General features: G+C 36.6%; 1 long non-coding RNA gene across 1 annotated transcript; it reads right to left on the reverse strand.

Annotated features, from left to right (window-relative positions):
- Positions 1-3,129: 3,129 nt before the first annotated feature.
- Positions 3,130-22,514, reverse strand: LOC137658314 (uncharacterized). Its single transcript, XR_011047316.1, has 3 exons — positions 22,436-22,514; positions 14,842-14,954; positions 3,130-3,331 (listed from the first exon to the last, which is right to left on the reverse strand). It is a non-coding gene; the product is annotated as an uncharacterized lncRNA (long non-coding RNA).
- Between the last annotated feature and the right edge of the window lie 504 nt (positions 22,515-23,018).

The raw sequence follows: 23,018 nt of genomic DNA on the forward strand, positions 1-23,018 counted from the left end.
ACTGATTTACCTCCCATTCATGATCATTCTCGCCTACCAGTTTTAATCCTCGTCCAAGCACTCGAGCATTCACCTCTCTCACCACTCCATCAACATACAAGTTAAACAACCACGGCGACATCACACATCCCCGTCTCAGCCCCACTCTCACCGGAAACCAATCGCTCACTTCATTTCCTATTCTAACACATGCTTTACTACCTTTGTAGAAACTTTTCACTGCTTGCAACAACCTTCCACCAACTCCATATAACCTCATCACATTCCACATTGCTTCCCTATCAACTCTATCATATGCTTTCTCCAGATCCATAAACGCAACATACACCTCCTTACCTTTTGCTAAATATTTCTCGCATATCTGCCTAACTGTAAAAATCTGATTCATACAACCCCTACCTCTTCTAAAACCACCCTGTACTTCCAAGATTGCATTCTCTGTTTTATCCTTGATCCTATTAATCAGTACTCTACCATACACTTTCCCAACTACACTCAACAAACTAATACCTCTTGAATTACAACACTCATGCACATCTCCCTTACCCTTATATAGTGGTACAATACATGCACAGACCCAATCTACTGGTACCATTGACAACACAAAACACACATTAAACAATCTCACCAACCATTCAAGTACAGTCACACCCCCTTCCTTCAACATCTCAGCTTTCACACCATCCATACCAGATGCTTTTCCTACTCTCGTTTCATCTAGTGCTCTCCTCATTCCTCTATTGTAATCTCTCTCTCATTCTCATCTCCCATCACTGGCACCTCAACACCTGGAACAGCAATTATATCTGCCTCCCTATCATCCTCAACATTCAGCACACTTTCAAAATATTCCGCCCACCTTTTCCTTGCCTCCTCTCCTTTTAACAACCTTCCATTTCCATCTTTCACTGTCTCTTCAATTCTTGCGCCGGCCTTCCTTACTCTCTTCACTTCTTTCCAAAACTACTTCTTATTCTCTTCATATGACTGACCCAGTCCCTGACCCCACCTCAGGTCAGCTGCCCTCTTTACCTCACGTACCTTGCGCTTTACTTCCACCTTTTTCTCTCTATATTTTTCATACTTCTCTATACTATTACTCTGCAGCCATTTTTCGAAAGCCCTCTTTTTCTCTTCCACTTTTACCTTCACTCCTTCATTCCACCATTCACTGCCCTTCCTCATGCTGCCTCCAACAACCTTCTTGCCACATACATCACTTGCTATCCCAACAAAATTTTCTTTTGCTAACTTCCACTCCTCCTCTAAATTACCAGTTTCTCTTACTCTCACCTCGTCATATGCCATTTTCAACCTTTCCTGATATTTACTTTTTACCCCAGGTTTTATTAACTCTTCAACCCTCACTAGCTCCCTTTTACATCCACCTACTCTATTCCCCCACTCTTTTGCTACAACTAATTTTCCTTCCACCAAAAAGTGATCAGACATACCGTTAGCCATACCCCTAAACACGTGCACGTCTTTCAATCTTCCAAACATTCTTTTAGTTATCAACACATAATCCATTAATGCCCTTTCTACTACTCTTCCATTTGCCACTCTTACCCATGTATACTTATTTTTATCTTTCTTTTTAAAAAAGCTAGCACTTATTACCATCTCTTGTTCAACACACATATCTACCAGTCTCTCACCACTCTCATTTTCACCTGGTACGCCATACTTCCCAATGACACCTTCTACCTCTCCAGCGCCCACTCTAGCATTTAAGTCACCCATAACAACTACATAATTCCTTCTACCCAGTCCTTCTACACACCTAGTTAATTCATTCCAGAACTCATTCCGCTCTTCTTCACTTTTCTCACTACCTGGCCCATACGCACTGACAAACGCCCAACATTCCCTACCCAACCTAACCCTTACCCACATTAACCTAGATGATATCTCCTTCCATTCCACTACTTTACCTGTCATCCATTCACTCAGCAATAAAGCCACACCCTCTCTCGCTCTTCCCCTTTCAATCCCAGACACTCTACCAGACATTTCACCAAACATCACTTCACCCTTTCCTTTCATCTTTGTCTCACACAAGGCCAATACATCCATCCTTCTAAACATACTTCCAATCTCACATCTTTTACTCTCTATCGTACTACATCCACGCACATTCAAACACCCCAAAACTAGAGTGCGGGGAGCAGTCACTCTCCCCCCAGCTCCATCTCTTTGATGATGTCTCACAGGAATTTCAATTCAGGAGAGGGGGTTCCCAGCCCCCTCGTCCCGTCCCTTTTAGTCGCCTCTTACGACACGCAGGGATAACGTTGGCGCTATTCTAATTGTTTTATGCCCCCGCGGCCACAGGGGGCGGGATGGATGGTATAAGTTAAAATTTAGAAATATTTTAGCCAGGAATTATGTAAATGAAGATAGCTATGGAATCAATGCTTGTACTACAGTACAGGGATAATGGGGTATAAGTTAAAACCAACTTCAACATCACAAACTTTCCTGACATTAGTTAGACCAACTAAAAGTTATCGAATAGAATTGATTAAAGTAATATTACAGAAATAAGCTAATCTCAAAATGAAACTATATCTTTTTAAACTTTAAAATAAACCATAAATCAAGTCTAAATGAGATGAGTTATGAAAGCAGAAGAATAATTAAGGAATGGTTTAAAGATACAGTTCCAAGAATTTTAAATAATGCAAATACTAGGTTTTAGAAGTTTGAGAGTGAACCACAAAGCTAATAAGCCAGCAGTTACACGTACTTTCAACTTGTTAAAATAGTTGCATAAATTCCCAAACAATATTACTCATTGACTTGGCAGTCTAGAACAGGAATGTCAAACTAAAATCCTTTCGAGGACCAATTATGCACTTGACTATGGTCTCGAGGGCTATCAAAAATTTGGTCATTATTCATTGGCAAGACTAAAGTTTAAAAGTTAATTTCTGGTCATCTTGGTTTACTAAAAGTAAAAAATACATTATGGTTCATCTCAACAGTTTAGTTATATTCATGTTATAACAATTATAGTGAGTTGAGAAATCTAGTAATCTCGAGGCCACATCTGGCCCGCAGGTCATAAGTTTGACATTTCTGGTCTAGAGAAAACTCTAGACTTCAAGTTGATGAAAAAAAAAAAGCTATGGGGAATAATTTCAATGAAGAACTAACATATAGCCAACTTCAGGGGAACTCCAATATTTCATTACAAGTTAAAACTAAAATAAATTCTTCATCCTTTAGGAGCTCTCGGCTTGTTGACAGCCGAGTCGTAGAGGGTGCAGTATAAAGATTTCTATTTTCCTTCAAGAATTCCTTTCTTCTTGCCAAGGGTTCTTTAGTCCTGTGAAAAGAAAATTGAAATGTCAGTTTGACATCTGGATGGATATTTCACTAGACAACAAAATTTTATGGTTACTAATACAGCTAAAGATTTATAGCATAACTGCCCACTTATTCCAATGAAATAGTCATTTGTATGAAACACAAAAAATACTCAAGAATGTCTTGAATTCAGTCTCAAATTTTCCATCAGAATTACTTCAAATGCCTTTACAACAACTCTCTTTCACCCTATACTCTGATCCCTTACCTATTTACAGTCCAAATTCATTGATTACTTCCTAAGATGTAAAGATGTTCAACTTAATTGCATGGGTAAACTATGGATTAGATCATTAGAATCTGTTGTCTACCCGTGACATTAATACTTTTGCGAATCTATCTTACATCAACTAGCAGTACCAGCTGAACTCGGCTGAGTCCCTGGTTAGGCTGGAGGAACGTAGAGAGTAGAGGTCTCCTTTTTGTTTTGTCTTCATTGTTGATGTCGGCTACCCCCCAAAATTGGGGGAAGTGCCTTTGGTATATGTATGTATGTATGTATCTTACATCAAGCCATAATCCTGTTCTAATAAAAACCAAGGGACAACTAGCCTATAATCTAAATCCATTGAACATACAGCTATTCAATGTTAACATTTATATTTATCGAATAAAAAATCTACCATTCTAGATTATTACTTCTCTTTAGTTAAATTATGATAAACCTATTATATTCACGAAGTCAATAAATTGAACAATATTCAACTTAAAGACCAAATAGAAACCATTATCTAATTTTCACATTTAAAACAAGTGAAATTTAGTTCTTCTATTACCAGAACATCATCATATAAAAATCATTTTTTATGATTTGTGCCTAGATACTTGTCCGTTCACAATCAGGGTTCAAGAGCTGTCCACTTTAAAAATCATCATTATTATTATTATTATTATTATTATTATTATTATTATTAATATAAATAGCTAAGCTACAACACTAGTTGGAAAAGCAAGATGCTAAAAGCCCAAGGGCTCCAATAAGGAAAAATGGCCCAGCGAGGAAAGGAAATAAGGAAATAAACGCTATGAGAAATAATGAAAAAAAACTTCAAAGACAACATTAAAACATACTTTATATATATATATATATATATATATATATATATATATATATATATATATATATATATATATATATATATACACTATAAAAAAGACTTATGTCAGCCTGTTCAACAAAAATATTGCTTCAAGTTTTAACTTTTGAAGTTCTACTGATTCAAGTATCCGATTAGGAAGATTATTCCACAACTTGTCACAGCTGGAATAAAACTTCAAGAATACTGTGTAGTATTGAGTCTCATGATGGAGAAGGCCTGACTATTAGAATTAACTGCATGCATAGTATAACGAACCGGATGGAACTGTCCGGGAAGATCTGAATGTAAAGGATGGTCAGAATTATGAAAAACGTTATGCAACATGCATAATGAACTAATTGAACTACGGTGCCAGAGATTAATATCTAGATCAGGAATAAAAAATTTAATAGACCGTAAGTTCCTGTCAATTAAGATGAGAATCAGCAGCTGACGACCAGACAAGAGAACAATACTCGAAAGAAGGTACAATGAAAGAATTAACACACTTCTTCAGAATAGATTGATCACTCAGTTGTGAGAAGGGGGGGGGTGTATTACATGGGAGAGGGTATATGTACCAAAAATATACTGAATAACTTAACCACCTGATTATAATTATAGGGATTTTTCATTCTTATTTTGATTAAAGATTTAATGTTTTTATAAATGACAGCTGTAGCTTTATTTTGGGATGAATGTCTGCTATATTTGAACAATTAACAAGTCATTACGATTTCCATATGCAATGGGGGGGGGGGACACATGACGTTCAAATTCCAAAAGGGGGACATTAATAAGTCCCCCACAAGGTAGTCATTTTTGTGGGGGGCAGATTTGACATGGGAGACTGTACGAGGGACGTATATAAAAGACAATACTACACACTATTCTGTTAAGAATATTCCAGATGTGACCAGATTGGGGATGGATCCTCTCAATATGGCAGATGAATCTTTGGAACTTCAAACTTTGTAAATTCTTTTCAGTTGAAAAATTTGTCAAGTCGTTTCACATTTCACAACTTGCTGATCTATTCTATTAATGATTTAGAAGAATGTTTTTTTATTAATTACTGTGTAGAATTAATTTGCTATACCCCTAGTTTCTTTCCTCACCAGGCTACTTTCTCTGAGTCCTTGGGCTTTTAAGCATTCTGCTATTTCAATCAAGGTATTAAGTAAAGGACTTTTTCAAGATTAAACTCGAGACTGAAAACAGTATACCACGATAGTGTGAACTTTGTTACAGTATTAGAACGGACTATATATATATTAGCATTATCTGAAACATGGCTAAATAACTTTGACAAGGCAAAGATCACTGAAATGACGCCCCCCACACATTGCTTCTTTCACATACCGAGAGAAAGTAGGTCTGGTGGGGGTGTCGGACTCTTTATTCATAAAAGCTACTCAAACCTCAAAACGTTGAAAAGAATAAGTGTAACAAGCTTTGAATATATATAAATAAAATTTATGCCCCCCCCCCCAAAAAAAAAAATAGAAGAATATCCTTTGTAACAATCTATAAACCTCCTAGAACAAACTAGTATCTTTTTTGAAGAATTCAGTGCTCTCATTGAGATGATTATCATGGAAAAAAAAATCTGTGGAGACTTCAATAATTGGAAGGATGACGCATCAAATCCTGACGCTTTGGCATTTAGTGAGTTACTAGAATCATATCGACTATTGAATAATGTCGACTGCACAACTACTTTGACTGGTCACACACTAGACTTAATTATAAGTGATCACATGAATAATATTGTATCTGATATAAAAGTCGAAGAGCAATGTACTATCTCCAAGGTACACAAACTTATTACGTTTGGTCTACCTCTACAGAAACATGCATTAGTAAAGAAAATAAACTTTTAACAAATCAAATTTTTCTCCTACCGTATTTATTGAAGAGGTTACATAGAAAATAAATGATGCTATCAACATTCCCTGTGATCATGATGACCAACGTCTGTTAGGAGCTAAGTGTGCTAACTGTCTTATAACCACTTACAATAAAGTGAGTAAAAGTGAAGATGATACCATGTGCCCACCCATGGAAAAGACTATAACCGTAAAAGACCAATCTACTTGGTTTGATGGAGAGACTGGTAAAAAAGAAGGAAAAAAGACGTAAAGAAAGAAAGTGGAATAGGTTAAAAACTGAAAGTACTTGGTAGAACACATAACTGCTGCGTGTCAATATAACTACCAACTAAGAAGGGAAAAAAATGAATACTATAAGAGAAAGATCCTCGAAGCAGCAACAGACATAAATAAGTTATATCGTCTCCTGGATGGTATAGTGGGAAATGTAAAAGAAAAGAAGCTACCTGATGGATACAGTGACCAGGAACTAGCAAATAATGTTCTAGTATTCTTTAAAAACAAAATTGAAAACAACCAGATCATTTGTAAATACTCAACATCAGATTAATGATACCCCAGGCACACAGACAAAGTTAATACGATTTAACAACATAAAACAAGATGACATCACCAGAATTATCAAGAGAGCAAAGAAAACAAACTGCACGATCGATCCTATGCCAATATCTGAAGTAATTGGAGAGAGAGACTTTTCTAGTTTAGCCGAAATAATAATGAGAATAGCAAATGCAAGCATTGATGAATGTAAGTTTCCTAAATCTGAGAAAATGGCTATAGTCACACCAGTTCTGAAAAATGCACTGGACTACTAGGAATTAAGCTCATATAGACCTATTTCAAATCTATCCTTCGTCTCAAAAGTGCTTGAATATGTAATTCTTGAACAACTAGTCAGCCACTTAGAAGTAATAGAAGCTTTGCCTGACAACCAATCTGCTGACAGAAAACTATACTCTAAGGAGGCAGCCGTCTGCTCTATTGTAAATGATATGCTAGAAATGATGGATGAAAATAAATGTGGTATTTTAATATTGCTCGATCTCAGTGCTGCTTTTGATACAGTTGTGCATGAACTGTTACTAAATGATCTACGGTCCATCGGCGTTGAAGATAAAGCTTTCGAATACCTAAAAGACTACTTGGTTGGTAGAAGTTACTGTGTACAAATTGGAAACTCTTATTCATCATATGAACCCTTAAACAGAGGGGTACCCCAATCTTATTCTGCATCTATACTATTGTCTATCGAAAATGCTACAAAGGCATGGCGTGAAGTTTAAACTATTTGCAGATGACGCACAATTTTACTTCATAAATGATATACATGCCACTACTGAAACTCTAATCCGAATCCTTGATAGTGTTAGGGAATGGATGGCATTTACACAAATAAATTAAATGAGAACAAAACTGAATTCATGGTGGCGGGCAAGAGACACCGCGTGAGAAACTTAGGTGATATTCAAATGAACATAATGACTTTGTGCCGAAATCTAGCAAAGTTCGAGATCTAGGTGTATTTCTTGACTGTAACCTGTCTCTAAATGCCCAAATAAATAATGTAATAAAAAGTGTTGGTTATCATTTAAGAAATATTGCTTTTATAAAAAAAGTACCTGGACGAAAATTCTGTTAAGAAACTTGTGATAAACTGTGTTATTACCAGGATTGACTACTGCAACTCTATCTACTACAATTTACCAAAAGTCCAACTTAAGAAATTACAAAACGTAATAAAAAGAGGAGCAAGACTGATAAAAGGTGTCCCACCTAGAGAAAGGCTCACCCCTATACTAATTGATTTACACTGGCTGCAGATTAAAGCGAGAATTGAATTTAAAATATGTACAATAACCCACCAAGTTATCAGAACTGGTTGTCCAAAATACTTAAGAGAATTGCTACATATGGCTCAGCCAACAAATCGTGTCGACACGAGAATAGTTACAGATGGCTTCAAACTATTGGAACCTAGATTTATGTCTTTAAATATGCGGCCCGAGACTATATAATAAGCTCCCACGAAACATTCGAATGATTGAAGACATTAAGGCTTTCAAGAGAAAAATTAAGACTTTCTTATTTCATGAGTCTTTTGACAGTGACGATTTAACAGTAAATGAACAATATGTGACTTGAAAATATAAATACTGTGAACGAACAAGGTAAAACGACAGTGGAGGTCTTGTAGAGTGGAGTTCCCAGCTGTATGGGACCAGAAGAGCAGCCATCAAAGTAAATTAAAGTAATAATAATAATAATAATAATAATAATAATAATAATAATAATAATAATAATAATAATAATAATAAAAGTATTATAGACAACGGCATTTATAATCTTAAAATCAGGATTTCCTGTAGGAGCGACTTGTGTAGAGTGAATAAGGCAGCCAGATAGTCTAAGTTATTGAATAATCCCATCTCTGGCCATTCAAGTGGGTATAACAGCCGCCTACAGCCTACATATTCAAAGTGAAAGTCTTCTGCTCTACGTATACGACTAAATAAAGGCAAAGTCGTAGAAGCTACAGTATTTGCCCATTTAAGATAAATTTTCCACTTCCCATATATCAATTACCAAAAGAATTGACTGTACTATTTATTAGTGGTAGACTATTTGTCTATTCTAATACAATAAAAAGTCCTCGTTAGTAAAACTTCACGCAGAAAAAATAAGCGAATAAATTCTCTAAAGGTCGTTCAAAACTATAGAATCTTTACACCACGATTAAAATTGTGGCCAGGAAGCTCTTCGCGCGCGCGCACACACACACACACACACACAACACATACAACACACACACACACACACAACACACACACAAACGGGGTAAAACATAACCTACTTCTAACTTCGTTGGCGGAGGTAACTTTTGTGCAAAATATCCACAAATTCGTAAATCAACATAAGAAATATTTAATAATTTGCAAAGATACTAAAGCAATAAATGAAACGTCATGAGAGTTTCATTCAAACTAACGGTTGATAGATCGTAGATCGACAACCTTTTCGCCGATGAAAATTCTATTAACTATTCGCATACAAAATTTATAAATTGCATCCAAATGAAATATATATATTCTGCAGATGAATTGTAAAATATATGTAAAATGAAGAAAATGGTACAAATAAGCGCTGAGGAAGAAAATGAGATATAGGGAAATTATCGGTGAAGAGACCATTTTTGGTAACGGCTTTTTCGCTGATGACAACTCCATAAACGAATGAAATTTGGAATTTGTAAACTGATTCCAGGAGAATCATATTCCGCAAACAAATCCTAATATATATGGAAAATTAAGAAAATGGACTAAAAGTAAGCGTGGAAGAAGAAATAGATATGGGGAAAATTGAGAAATTATCGGAAGAGACCATTTTGGTAACGGCCTTTTCGCCGACAGCAACTCTATAAACAATTCATATTTCGAATTCATGAACTGAATCTAGATAAATCATATTAAGCAGATGAATAGTATAATATATAAAAAATGAAGAAAATGTGGTACAAATTCGTAAAAGCAAGCATGGAGGAAGAAAATTATATATGGGAGAAAATTGGGAACTTATCGGTGAAGAGACCAATTTGGTAACGGCCTTATCGCCGACGACAATTCCATGCACAATTCAAATTTTGAATTCATAAACTGAATCCAGATAAATCATATTAAGCAGATGAATCGTAATATATATGGAAAATGAAGAAAATATGGTACTAGTTAGCGTGGAGGAAGAAAATTATATGGGGAAAATTGCGAAATTGCCGGTGAAGAGGCTATTCTTGTTAATGACGCCCTTGTCGCCTATGATAATTCCATTAACTTCAGATTTAGAATTTATAAATTAAATATAGATGAATCAGTTTCTGTGGATGAATCATAAAATATATGAAAAATTAAGAAAATATAGGACAAGTCAGTGTCGAGAAATACAAAGCAATATGGGGCAATTATTTGCGGAGAGTTTCAAGTTTGACTCGTTTACCTGACCAGAGAGAGAGAGAGAGAGAGAGAGAGAATCCGAGTATATTCATTTACTATGAGATGGAATAGGTTGGTGACTAAATGTTTGGACAGGTCATAGGAACAAGTATTAATAGCTGAGAGAATTGGTCTAAGAGGAAGGCCTCTTTTGTGAATCTTGGGCCACCATACATAATACCAGGTTGTGTTCCTGTTGCCATCATTGCTGAAATTGTTTCGTCTGACAAAACACCATCCTTCTTCCACTTGCCAGCTTTATAGCTTATTTCATTCTCCATGTTTAAAGTGTGAAAAATTCTTCCGAATTTGTAGAGTTGGTAAAGTCTGTCGCGGATGCAAATAACTGTTATATGCAGCTTCGACAAAAAGAGTTTGTTCACAAACATTCCTTTACAAGAAACATTAAGAGATAATTCTTGAACAACTTTTTCCTAACCCAGAGAACATTTTCGAGGGTTTCGATAAAGAAAAATTAAATTACTATTAGAACTAGCTACCACTACATCTACATTTATGTTTAATGACAGGTTATATAAGCAGGTGGTGGAGTAGCAATGGGCTTGCCGTGTGGACCAACCTTGGCAAACATATTTCTATGTTATTGTGAAGGGAAATAGCCGAGTGATTGTCATGTGGATTTTAAGCCTTTTATTTTATTTTTTTTTTTTTTTTTTTTTTTTTTTTTTTTTTTGTACCGTCAATAAGTGGACGATACATTTTTACTTTTCAAAAATTTAGACCATTTAAACCAGTTTTTGGATTATCTAAATTCAAAGCATCTTAATATGAAATTTACAAAAGAAAGTAGACAGGATGATACTTTGCCTTTTCTCAATATTTTGGTCTCTAGGAAACTTAAAACGTAATACCTTCAAAACCTTAGCATTTCGGAGTTTTGTTTTTTACAGGACTAAGCTCTCACTTTAAGTTAGGAACAAAAAAATCTACAAAATTAATACAATAAAAGCGCTATTACATAGATGTTACCATGTATGTTCATCCTATCTGAGGTTTCACGAGGAAGAAAATATTATAGTGATTTTTTTTATTAGCAATGGGTAGATTATGCTTCACCCCCACCCCTTCCCTGGTCCGTGATTATTATTATTATTATTATTATTATTATTATTATTATTATTATTATTATTATTAAGCTACAACCCTATTTGAAAAACCAGGATGTTATGAGCCCAAGGGCTTCAACAGGGAAAAATAGCCCAGTAAGGAAAGGAAATAAAGAGAAACTACGAGAAGTTTAAGAACAATAATAACAAGATAAATCTTTCAAATATAAACTATAAAAACTTGAAAATTAAACAACCTAAAGCTTTAAACTTCTATCCCCAAAAGCAGATATCTATAATAACTTTGGATAAGTTTTTAACAAGGAATAAAAATTTGGAATCTGTTTTCCTTGATATGTAGACAAATACTTTTTTCGTATTAATTCAACGAAAGTTTTAATAGCATTAGGCCACAGATGCATAAGGCTTTGACAGGTGGTCTCAAACTTCAGGATATGATATAAAGGTTAAAGATGAAACAAATAAGTAACAGGAAGGAAGTTATTATTCCACAAACATTCATGAAATAAAAAACCAAGGCGAGATTTAAGGGCAATGCAATGGTAGCTGCTGGTGGCTCTAAGCAAATGAAGTTCCGAAAGCTTGAACCTAATTAACCAAACCGCTGTGGAACACACTCAATTTGTTTATTGTGTACAGTACATTTTATAAGTATCTGAAATGGCAAGGTCGTTTTAATTGATAAATGTTGAAAACTACGTAGAATGGAATTTATTAGTCATTAAATAGACAAACATTCATTCATTCTCTCTCTCTCTCTCTCTCTCTCTCTCTCTCTCTCTCTCTCTCTCTCTCTCTCTCTCTCTCTCTCTCTCTCTCTCTCTCTCTCTCTCTCTCTCTCAATCTAGTATCTCTACATCTTGTCATGAAGAAATACTGAATCACACCCAGTGTACTTCCAAAAACACCTACTACACATTCATGAGAAAAACAATGACAACAGCAGCTGAGACCAAGTAGAATAGTCTATGCTAGACTAGGCTATTGGAAGGAACCAAAGTGATGTTTGATAATATTGACATTAATGAAAAGATGAAATCATAGGGTGTGAGAGAGAGAGAGAGAGAGAGAGAGAGAGAGAGAGAGAGAGAGAGAGAGAGAGAGAGAGAGAGAGAGAGAGAGAGAGGGGGGGGGGAGAAATAAAAAAATAAACTATTCACACCGTATTATATACCAATGCTATCCAAATCTCAAGAAGTTTTGAGAACCCATTTATTATTTTGATATTAACAAAATTCTGCGAGTCGGATTAAGTAGGTCTGAAGCCTCCTGACCTTCTTATAGACCAAATGCAAAAATTCAATCCCATCTAAGAATGTTATTTATAGGTCAAGACTTGAACATCATCCTGCTGATGAACCTTAATTAAAGAGTGATCTAGTAAGATATGTGCAAAACGTTAACCTAAGCTTCACTTACAAACCATATTATGTCTTAGATTCCCAACAACTTGCATTGTTCACATCTTTTACAGTTAATTGTTACAATTAAGAAGGGAGGGATTAAAAATGGCGACGGGTTTGAAAAAGGAATAGGGTTTTAAACGGAAGTGGGTTTCAAATGGAAGGGGGTTTTAAAGAGGAAAGGGGTTGTAAAGGGAAGGGAGTTTTATAGAGGAAGGTTTTTTTTCAAAGAGGAAGGGGGTTTTAAAGGGAAGATGGGGTTTAAAGGGAAAAGAGGGTTTTGAAGGGGAAGGGGGGTTAAGTGGGAAAGGGGTGTTAAGTGGGAAAGGGGTGTTAAGTGGGAAAGGGGGGTTAAGTGGGAAAGGGGTGTTAAGTGGGAAAGGGGGGTTAAGAGAGGAAGGGGTTATAGAGGAAGGGGTTATAAAGGGGAGGGGTTTTAAAGGGGAGGGGGTTTTAAAGGAAAATGGGGTTTTAAAGAGGAAGGTATTTTCAAAGGGAATTGGAGTTTTAAAGAGGAAGGGAGTATTAAAGGGAAAGGGGTTATGAAGGGAAAGGGGATTATAAAGGGAAAGGGAGTTTTAAAGAAAAAAGGGAGTTTTAAGGGGAGGGGTTTTTAAAGGTGGAGGGGTTTTAAAGAAGAGGGTTTTTAAAAGGGGGAGGGTTTTTAAAGGGGGAGGGTGTTTTCAAGGGAAAGGAAGTTTTAAGGGGAGGGGGATTTTAAGGGGGAGGGCTTTTTAAAGAGGAGGGGTTTAAAGGGGGGACGGGGGTTTAAAGGGGGACGGGGTTTTAAAGGGGGATTAAAGGGAAAGGGGTTTTATAGGGGATTAAAGGGGGAAGGGATTTTAGAGGGGGAAGGGATTTTAAAGGGGGAGGGGGTTTTAAAGGGGAAGGGATTTTAAAGGGGGAGGGGGTTTTAAAAGGGGGAGGGGGTTTTTACAGGGGGAGGGGATTTTAAAGGGAGAGGGAGTTTAAAGGGAGAGAGAGTTTAAAGGGGAAGAGTGGGTTTAAAAGGGAGGGGTTTTAGAGGGAAGGGGGTTTTAAAGGGAAGTGGGTTTTAAAGGGGAAGAAGTTTTAAAGGGGAAGGAGTTTTGGAAGGGAAGGGGGTTTTAAAAGGGGAAGGGAGTTTTAAAAGGGGAAGGGGTTTTAGAAGGGGAAGGGGGGTTTTAGAAGGGGCAGGGGGGTTTTAGAAGGGGAAGGGGAGTTTTAAATGGGAAGGGAGTTTCAAAAAAGGAAGGGGGTTTTAAAAAAGGAAGGGGTTTTAAAGGGGAAGGTGGTTTTAAATGGGAAGGGGGTTTTAATGGGGAGGGTTTTTTTCACAGGGGAAGAGGCTTCAGAAGGGAAGGTGGTTTTAAAGGGGAAGGGTGTGAAAGTGTGAAATAAGTCAGGAAATCTTGTAAGCTGTAAAAGAGAAAGTTTTACATTATTATTTTAACCTTTCGATTACCATAGACCATTATGACGCTCCAAGGATCTATTTAGTACCGCGTATGTGAATAGTAACGCCTTTTTAGTAAAATATTTACTAACTACAGTTTATGAAGAATAACAACGTAACAACGTTGATAACACGAGAGAGAGAGAGAGAGAGAGAGAGAGAGAGAGAGAGAGAGAGAGAGAGAGAGAGAGAGAGAGAGAGAGAGAATCACATGATTATTGAAGTAACGAATGAATAATTCATTAAAATGAAATATAAAAAAAAACATTGATAATAAGAAAACTCAATAAGCCGAAATTCAATTAGATAATTAGCTAACACTAAGAATATGTAAATAGAGGGAAGTATAAATACCCGCAACCCCCACCCCCACAAAGCAACAGACTCCAACCAAAAATTTCCCACCGAAAAAATATTGAATTTAATCATGTGATTTCATGAACAATAAATTTTCTAAATCCTTAAATCCACGTATAGGATATCCCTAAGTATACCTCAAGTCTTTTGATAGTTTATAAATTAATTTACCAGCAAATGACAACATCTAAGAACAATACTATACTAATGCTTTAGTTTTCAAAATACTTACTGTAAATATTTTGACCAGTCTCTTCCTACGTGGCTCACGGAGCGATCAAAACAGAGCGCCCCCTCCCCCTCCATGGTCCTTCAACTATTTGGATCGGTTATGTCGCGGAATGTCTGAAAGAAAAATCAAGATGTTAAAAGGGCCAAGAACCATTTCTTGAATACTAAAATTGTAAGTGTAACAACAAAATGTTACGAAAAAAACAACCTCTCGCTGTGTGTGTTGAGGAAAATAACAATGACTGACACACACTCACTCTCTCACTCTCTCTCTTCTTCTTCTTCTTCTTCTTCTTCCTGGAACTCGCTCTGACAACAGGATATAATCATTGACTTCATTTAAGCAGGGTGCTATAAGCCCTGGGGCTCCAACAGGGAAAATAGCCCCGTAAGAAAAGGAAACAAGGAAATATAGAATATTTCAAGAACAGTAACGTTAAAATAAATATTTCCTATAAAAACTATAAAAACTTTAACAAAATAAGTGGAAGAGAAAGAGGATAGAATAGTGCCCGGCCTTGGGTGTACCCTCAAGATATAAGCGTAGGTCTATTGCAAAATCCGGGAAGGAATCTGGTTGCATATATAAGTAGGACAATACACATGAAAGAAGAGAGTCCAAATTGACCACAACAGATTAAAGTCAAAACTGATGAGAGACCAACTGATTTTAAAGTAGAATAGAGAGAGAAAAGTAAATGTTAAGAATTTTTTTATTAATTTAGTTGTGCAAAGGTAAATTATGCTTAATTACAATAATGAGTATAAGCTTAGAAGCTTTGCGACTATCTATAATGTGATAGAGTGCATGCAAACTTATTTTGCGGAGTGAGCAGTTAGCAACCAGGAACCAAGAATCAACTGGGGTACTATTATATTATCATTATCATTATTAGCTAAGCTAGTACCATAGTTGGAAACCAAGATGCTATAAGAGCAAGGGCTCCAACAGGGAAAAACAGCCCTGTGATCAAAGGAAACTCTGAAATAAATAAACTATATAAGTAGTAATGAAAAAATTCGAATGAAATATTCTAAAAACTAACATTAAAATACATATTTGATATATAAATTATATAATGACATATATAAGCCTGTTCAACATAAAAACATTTGCTGCGAGTTTGAATATTTGAAGTTCTGCTGATTCAACTACCCGATTAGGAAGATCATTCCACAACTTGGTAACAGCTGGAATAAAACATCTAGAATACTGTGTAGTATTGAGCCTCATGATGGAGGAGGTATGGCTATTAGAATCAACTGCTTGCCGAGTATTACGAACAGGGGGGCACTGTACAGGAAGGTCTGAATGTAAAGGATGGTCAGGATCATGAAAAATCTTATGCAACATGCATAATGAACTAATTGAACGACGCTGCCAGAGATTAATATCTAGATCAGGAACAAGAAATTTAATAGACCGTAAGTTCTTGTCCAACAAATTAAGATGAGAATCGGCAGCTAAAAAACCAGACAGGAGAATAATACTCGAAGCAAGGTATAATGAAAGAATTAAAACTTCTTCAGAATAGATTGATCACAAGAAATATTTAAAGACTTTCTCAATAAGCCAATTTTTTGTGCAATTGAAGAAGACACAGACCTAATGTGTTTCTCAAAAGTAAATTTGTTGTCGAGAATCACACCTAAAATTTTAAAGAGTCATACAAAGTTAAAGAAACACATTATCAATGCTGAGATCCGGATGTTGAGGAGCCACTGCCCCTAACCTACTTACAATCATAATTTGAGTTTTGTTAGGATTCAACTTCATACCCCATAATTTGCATCATGCACTAATTTTAGCTAAATCTCTATTAAGGAGTTCAGCAACCCCAGATCTACATTCAGGTGATGGAATTGATGCAAAGAGAAGAGCATCATCTACATATGCAACAAGCTTGTTTTCTAGGCCAACCACATGTCATGTGTATATAGCATGAAAAGTAATGGGCCAAGAACACTAGCTTGAGGAACACCAGATATCACATTCCTATACTCCCTATGGTGCCCATCAACAACAACTCTGCGATCTATTACTTGAAAATTCAATAATGATGCCAAGAAATTACCCACCCACTCCCAACTGAGAGTTTGCAAACAAGGGCCTCACGATTACCACGGTCAAAAGCAGCACTAAAATCAAGCCCAATCATACAAACTTCCTGACCACATTCAAGGGCTTTCTGTACAACATTGGAGATTGTAAGAAGGGCATCACATGCTCCAAGGATTTTACGAAAACCTAAATGCATACTAGGGAACAAATGATTACCTTCAGCAAACCTATTAAGACGTTTTGCCAGAAGACGTTCAAAAACTTTAGATAATTTGGGAGTTATGGAAATTGGGCGGTAATCAGTTGGACTGAGCTACTACAAACACATTTACATAGTGGAGTAACATTTCCCATTCTCCAAGTGCTAAAAGCTCCTCTTCTTGCTAACTTGCGCAAAATAACAGATAACTTTTAAGCTAAGAAGTCTGCAGTCTTTATAAAAAAAAAAGAAAAATACCATTTGGGTCTACATCTCCATTAGCATCAAGGTCCATCAAGAGAGCTTTAATGTCACAAGATCGAAAAGCTAAACTAGTCATTTAGCCTCAGGAAAAAAGGAATGAGGTAGTTCGAGTTTCTCCTTACTCTGTTTGCTGTCAAAACACATCTGCTAGAAGGGGTTGCCTTTTCCTTTGGATAATGAGTCACAGAGCCATCTGGTTTAAGTCAAGGAGGAACTGTTGCATCTACACCAAAGAGTGCAGATTTAAGGGTAGTCTACCACTAATGATTGCTCCTGGGTTGTACTAGAAAGGGTTTCTTTTATGGTTAAATTGTATTCCTTTTCAGATGAAGCATAAACTCTGAGCAAAACCTCTAAGCTGAGTATAGTTATTCCAAGACTTATCTGTTACGCTTCCAAAGATGATAGGCCTCCTGCTTCTCTAAATAAGCATGTCTGCCATCATTATTGAACCACGGTTTGTTCTCCACTCGGTTCCTTAGTACACAAGAAGGGATACGTCTATCAATTATGTTGACTAGATTCTAATTCAAAGGGACTACAGTATCAACACTACTATATAATTGTGACCAATTCAAGCCCAAAAGATCATGAAATATCCCATTCCAGTCTGCCTGAGATTTCAAATAAATCCTATATGAATACATCAGGTACAGGTTGCCCAGTCTTCCCTACTAATGAAATCAAGGCATGAGAACCAACCTTACTCGTTATAACGCCAGGGGAGTCAGTGTATGCGAGGTCCAAGCAGTTACCAGACCAGAGTAGCTTCACTTATGATTTCCTCACAGCCTGATTCAGAGGCAGTCTGATGCTCTTAGGCCATGGCGATCGGTAGGATAAACAGAATTTAACCACTCCCTATGGTGAGCATTGAAATCACCAACAAAGGCTAAAGAAGCCTTTCTATCAACATTTTGTATCTTAGCCACAATGGTAAGAAGACAATCGAAGATAGAATCATCCATGTAAGGATTCTGATAGATCGAACACAAATTAAAGTGGTTATTACTGCCACAAACTTTCATTACCTGAATCTCATGACATCCACATTCATAGCAGGACTTATGAAAAGCAGGGTACTCAGTCCTAATATAAACAGCTATTCCCCTGGCCCTAGGGATGGCATCGCATTTCAACATTATTGGCTTTTTAAAACCAGTTATAAGGAACTCAGATGAGTGCCTCATATTAGAAACCAAAGTCTCTGGGCATCAAAGAATGTCATACTCTCTGGACGCAACTGTAAAGTCTTGAATATTTGCATGAAGACCACGAATATTGCAATACAATAGACGGCATTGACGAAATGTAGGTTCTGGATTTCGCTCAATGTCTCCAGACAGCATAAGAATCAATGGCAATAAAAAAAAGACATACTTAAAACCTAGATTAACAAGAATAATAACAAAAATAATATGTACAAAAATATAAATAAAGTGATTGATCAAACCCATAGACTAAAGAAAAATCGTTGGAGAAACTGGTCAACAATGAGGAGCCGATACACCATGCAAGGCTAAATACCCTCCAGGATAGCCACTTCCACTGAAGGGAGGACAGTAAGGATGGTTTTGAGAAGAAAAAGAATCAAATAAGGAAAAAACAACCTCTTGATAAACCACCAGGCATCCATGGCCCTTCAGTTAAGCCTGCTCAGCATACCATTAAGAAAAAAAAAAAAAAAAAAAAAAAAAAACAAGAGGAAGAGGAAAAATGAATAAGATAAAATAGTGCGCCCGAATGTACCCTCAAGCAACAAGAAATAGTTGAACATTACTGGGCTTAAAACCTAATAGGACGATTTCAAAGGCTACAGTCAGAAAGGACTAGCACTTCGGCCGTTCTGAAGCAGTGAATGGTCTCAGTGAGAAATAATTTAACTTTCTCATCATACTCTCACGTTAATTTTGCCCAGTAAATGCACCTGGAATTTTTCCCAAATACATACATACTTACTTGTTTACTTGTTTTGGGTTTAAATCCAACCCTCCACTGAAGTCGAGTGAACTACTTCCTGGGCGGGTCCATATTAATCATCTAACGAAACATTTTCATTATAACTTATACAATTCTTTGATTGTAGCATCTTCCAAAACATATGATCTTGTGCTTTAGTAAAATAACAGTTAGTATACGATACAAAAAACGTCCCAGTGAATAAAATTGATTATGAATTTGGATCATATGGCCCCGTGCATGGATCAAGGAGGTCATTTCGCAGGAAGAAAGCTGAGAAGTGTATGCAGCAGCTGCCTGGGGCCGGAAGGCATTTGACACCGAAACTAATGTCTACAGCAAGGTTTATAGACATTGGTCTACTGCAGGCGTTAGAGCCTCTAAATATGCAGCCCCAAGACTATACAGTAAGCTCCACTAGACATCAGAAAGACTAGAGATATTAAGGCTTTCATGAGGAAACTGGAGTCTTTCATGGTCTCTAAATACTTCGATAATGTGGATTTGACAGCGACGGGCCGACCAAGGGAAAGCCCCGTGCCAACAAGAAGAGTTGGCTGTAATACACAACGACGACGACGGATTTGACAATAAACGAGCAATAAGCGTTGTGTGAAATGGTGAATCCCTTAGAATGTATACGAGAAACTGAATTTCGAAAGGTCCTGGAGAGTAGGGTACCTCTGCAGTACCAAAAAAAAATTCAAATTCTAAAATAAAGTTACAAATACAGTCGTGTCTGGCCCAGTGTAGGACAAAGGCCTTAGACGTGTCAATTCATGTCAGGGGTTTGACAGTTTTCATCACCAAGCTGGCCATTGCAGATGGGTGATGGTGGGAGATTTTCGTCTGATAGCTCACAGCAAACTAACATAGTATGGGTGGCCCTGACTAGCAAAGCTTTGCTGATCATGGCGATACGTAAAATCTGTCACCACATTCTGGTATCCCAACTTACAAAGAGATAAGTGTGAAAAAAAGATGCTATTCTTTCGAACATTTTAATTTGTTGATTTTCAAAGTCGAGACACTTAAATGTACGTAATTATGAAGCATTTCATAGCTCCAATTATAAAGAAAAAATAAGTTAATTGAACTAAAATTTACCAGTTCCAACTGTAAGTAGTTGCTTACAATTACTTAAGTCCTCCTCGGTCATTCATTCAGATAGCCCGGTGTAGCAGGAAATTTTTCCCCCCGACTGAAATTCGCCCCGGGAAAATTAGCCTAGGATCGATTTCCCACCGGGAAAAGCAGGCCGGGCTGTTATTCCCCCAGGGGGAATTTCAGCCCTAAGATATCCCCCCCCCCCCCAGGCCAAGTCTTCCTCACCCTCCCTTACAGAGAAACTATTTTGATGAATTAAATAATCAACGGTAAGTTTGACAAAATATTAGGAATATATATACAATTGCTAACGTTAACGATGCTACGATAATATTAACATGTGTATTTTAAAGCATTTTTCCATATACCCTTTACACAAAATATAAAAAGGTACAAAAGGGTACAGAACCTAACAAACCCACCTAAACTAACCTAGAAGTTCCCAGGTCACAACCCCTAGCCGGGGGCAAGTCCCCGGATCCCCTTCCCAGGTCACAAACTTGTACTGGCAAGAGGTAATGTTGAACTGCACACTCTAAAAACATTAAAATTAAAGAAATTAATGACTTACTTTTATGACCTGGTGTAATGGTCTTTTTCCCCCGTCCGAAATAATGGTTACCTCTACGAAGCAAAGGGGGAATCATGGCCCAGAGGGGGGAATATTATCCTGGAACAAAGTTCCTCCGGGGGGATATATATCCTGGACCATATTTCCCCCAGGGGGGAATTTCGGACTGGGTGAAAACAGACAATTACACCGGCATTTACAGCCGACGGAGGGCCCTTCACCTGTTGGGCGCTGATCTTACAGTCATTATTATTATTATTATCATTACTTGCTAAGCAACAACCCTAGCTGGAAAAGTAGGATGCTATAAGCCCAGGGGCCCCAACAGGGAAAATAACCCAGTAAGGAAAGTAAAAACGGAAAATTAAAATATTCGAAGAACAGTAACAACCTTGAAATAAATCATTCCTATATAAACTATAAAAATCTAACAAAACAAGAGTTAGAGAAATTAGATAGAATAGAGTGCCCAGTGTACTCTCAAGCAAGATAACTCTAACCCAAGACAGTGGAAGACCATGGTACAGAGGTTATAGCACTACCCGAGACTGGAGAACAATGGTTTGATTTTGGAGTGTCTTTCTCCTAGAAGATCTGTCTGCTATAGCCAAATAGTCTCTTATACCCTTACCAAGAGGAAAGTAGCCACTGAATAATTACAGTGCAGTAGTTAACCCCTTGAGAAAAAAAGAATTGTTTGGTAATCTGTGTTGTCAGGTGTGAGGACAGAGGAGAATATGTAAAGAATAGGCCAGACTATTTGGTGTATGTGTAGGCAATGGGAACGATTTATTTCAATGTTATTAATGTTCTTAAACTTCTATTGTAGTTTTTACTTACTTCCTTTCCTCATTGGGTTATTTTCCCTGTTGGAGCCCTTGGGCTTATAGCATCCTGCTTTTCCAACTAGGAATGTAGTTTAGCAAGTAATAATAATAATAATAATAATAATAATAATAATAATAATAATAATAAATGTACAACTTTAACCAAAATTATTCGTACACAAAGTGGGCCACTTAATATAACTATCTCCTCACCTGTCACTCTCTCCCCACCTCCCTACACCCGGCGACTATTACATTTCCAGTACAGTATTATATATCACACGCTATTTAAATATAAGGAATTCATATACTGCCCACGACAAGCTAACTAAATATACGGAATTCATATACTGCCCACGACCGCATAAAATTAATTACTATGTTTCAATGACATTACACAGACGAATAATTGAAGTGATTATTTTTAACCAACGCATACAATATTTTTGGCCAAGTTTCAAATTTCAAATGTTGATATTTTGTCTTTTTCAAATGACATTCTTAATGATACATAAATACCTATCATTTCTTTTATGTATATGCTAACAGCAAAGTATAATAAAATACATCTAATTAAAATAAAAAAAATAATTTCGATGAACTAACCTGCAACCGATCTTCACACCTCCAGGCCCTGTCGGGAAATGCTCTGAAAACCCTGGTATTCACTCTGAGCCAATCAAGGGCCTCCAACAAAAAACATTTAGATACCCGTCTCTCATTGGCTTAAACTTTCATTCTTTGGCTAAGAGGCTTAGAAGCTCTCCTCCTATTGGCTGGGGTCTTACAGTCAATTTTGACGTATGAGGGTATTTTCAAAGCACAAATTTTTCCAAGTATACAGTATTTAACATAGATCGATACTAAATTTATTGAAATTGATATAGCAACTTAGAAATTTGATTAAAGTGAAATATAATATACAAGAAAACATAGAACTAAATGAACATCATAAACAAACAAACAAGTAAACAAGGTGTTTGTACTTCCAAAACAGATACTGTATCTTACAATCTCTGTAATAAGTCAAGTAAGTACTTTGCAGCCAGAAATTAAATTATGCAATTACATTAATATCTTTTAGCAATATAAAATACTTTGAAAATTTCTAATTCGTAATGCTAAAAAAACAACAACAACAACAATAATATTTGAAATAGACCTGTCTTCACTAGCAACTTATTAAAGA

This window comes from Palaemon carinicauda, chromosome 19 (assembly GCF_036898095.1).
Source record: "Palaemon carinicauda isolate YSFRI2023 chromosome 19, ASM3689809v2, whole genome shotgun sequence".
NCBI classification, from domain to species: Eukaryota; Metazoa; Arthropoda; class Malacostraca; order Decapoda; family Palaemonidae; genus Palaemon; species Palaemon carinicauda.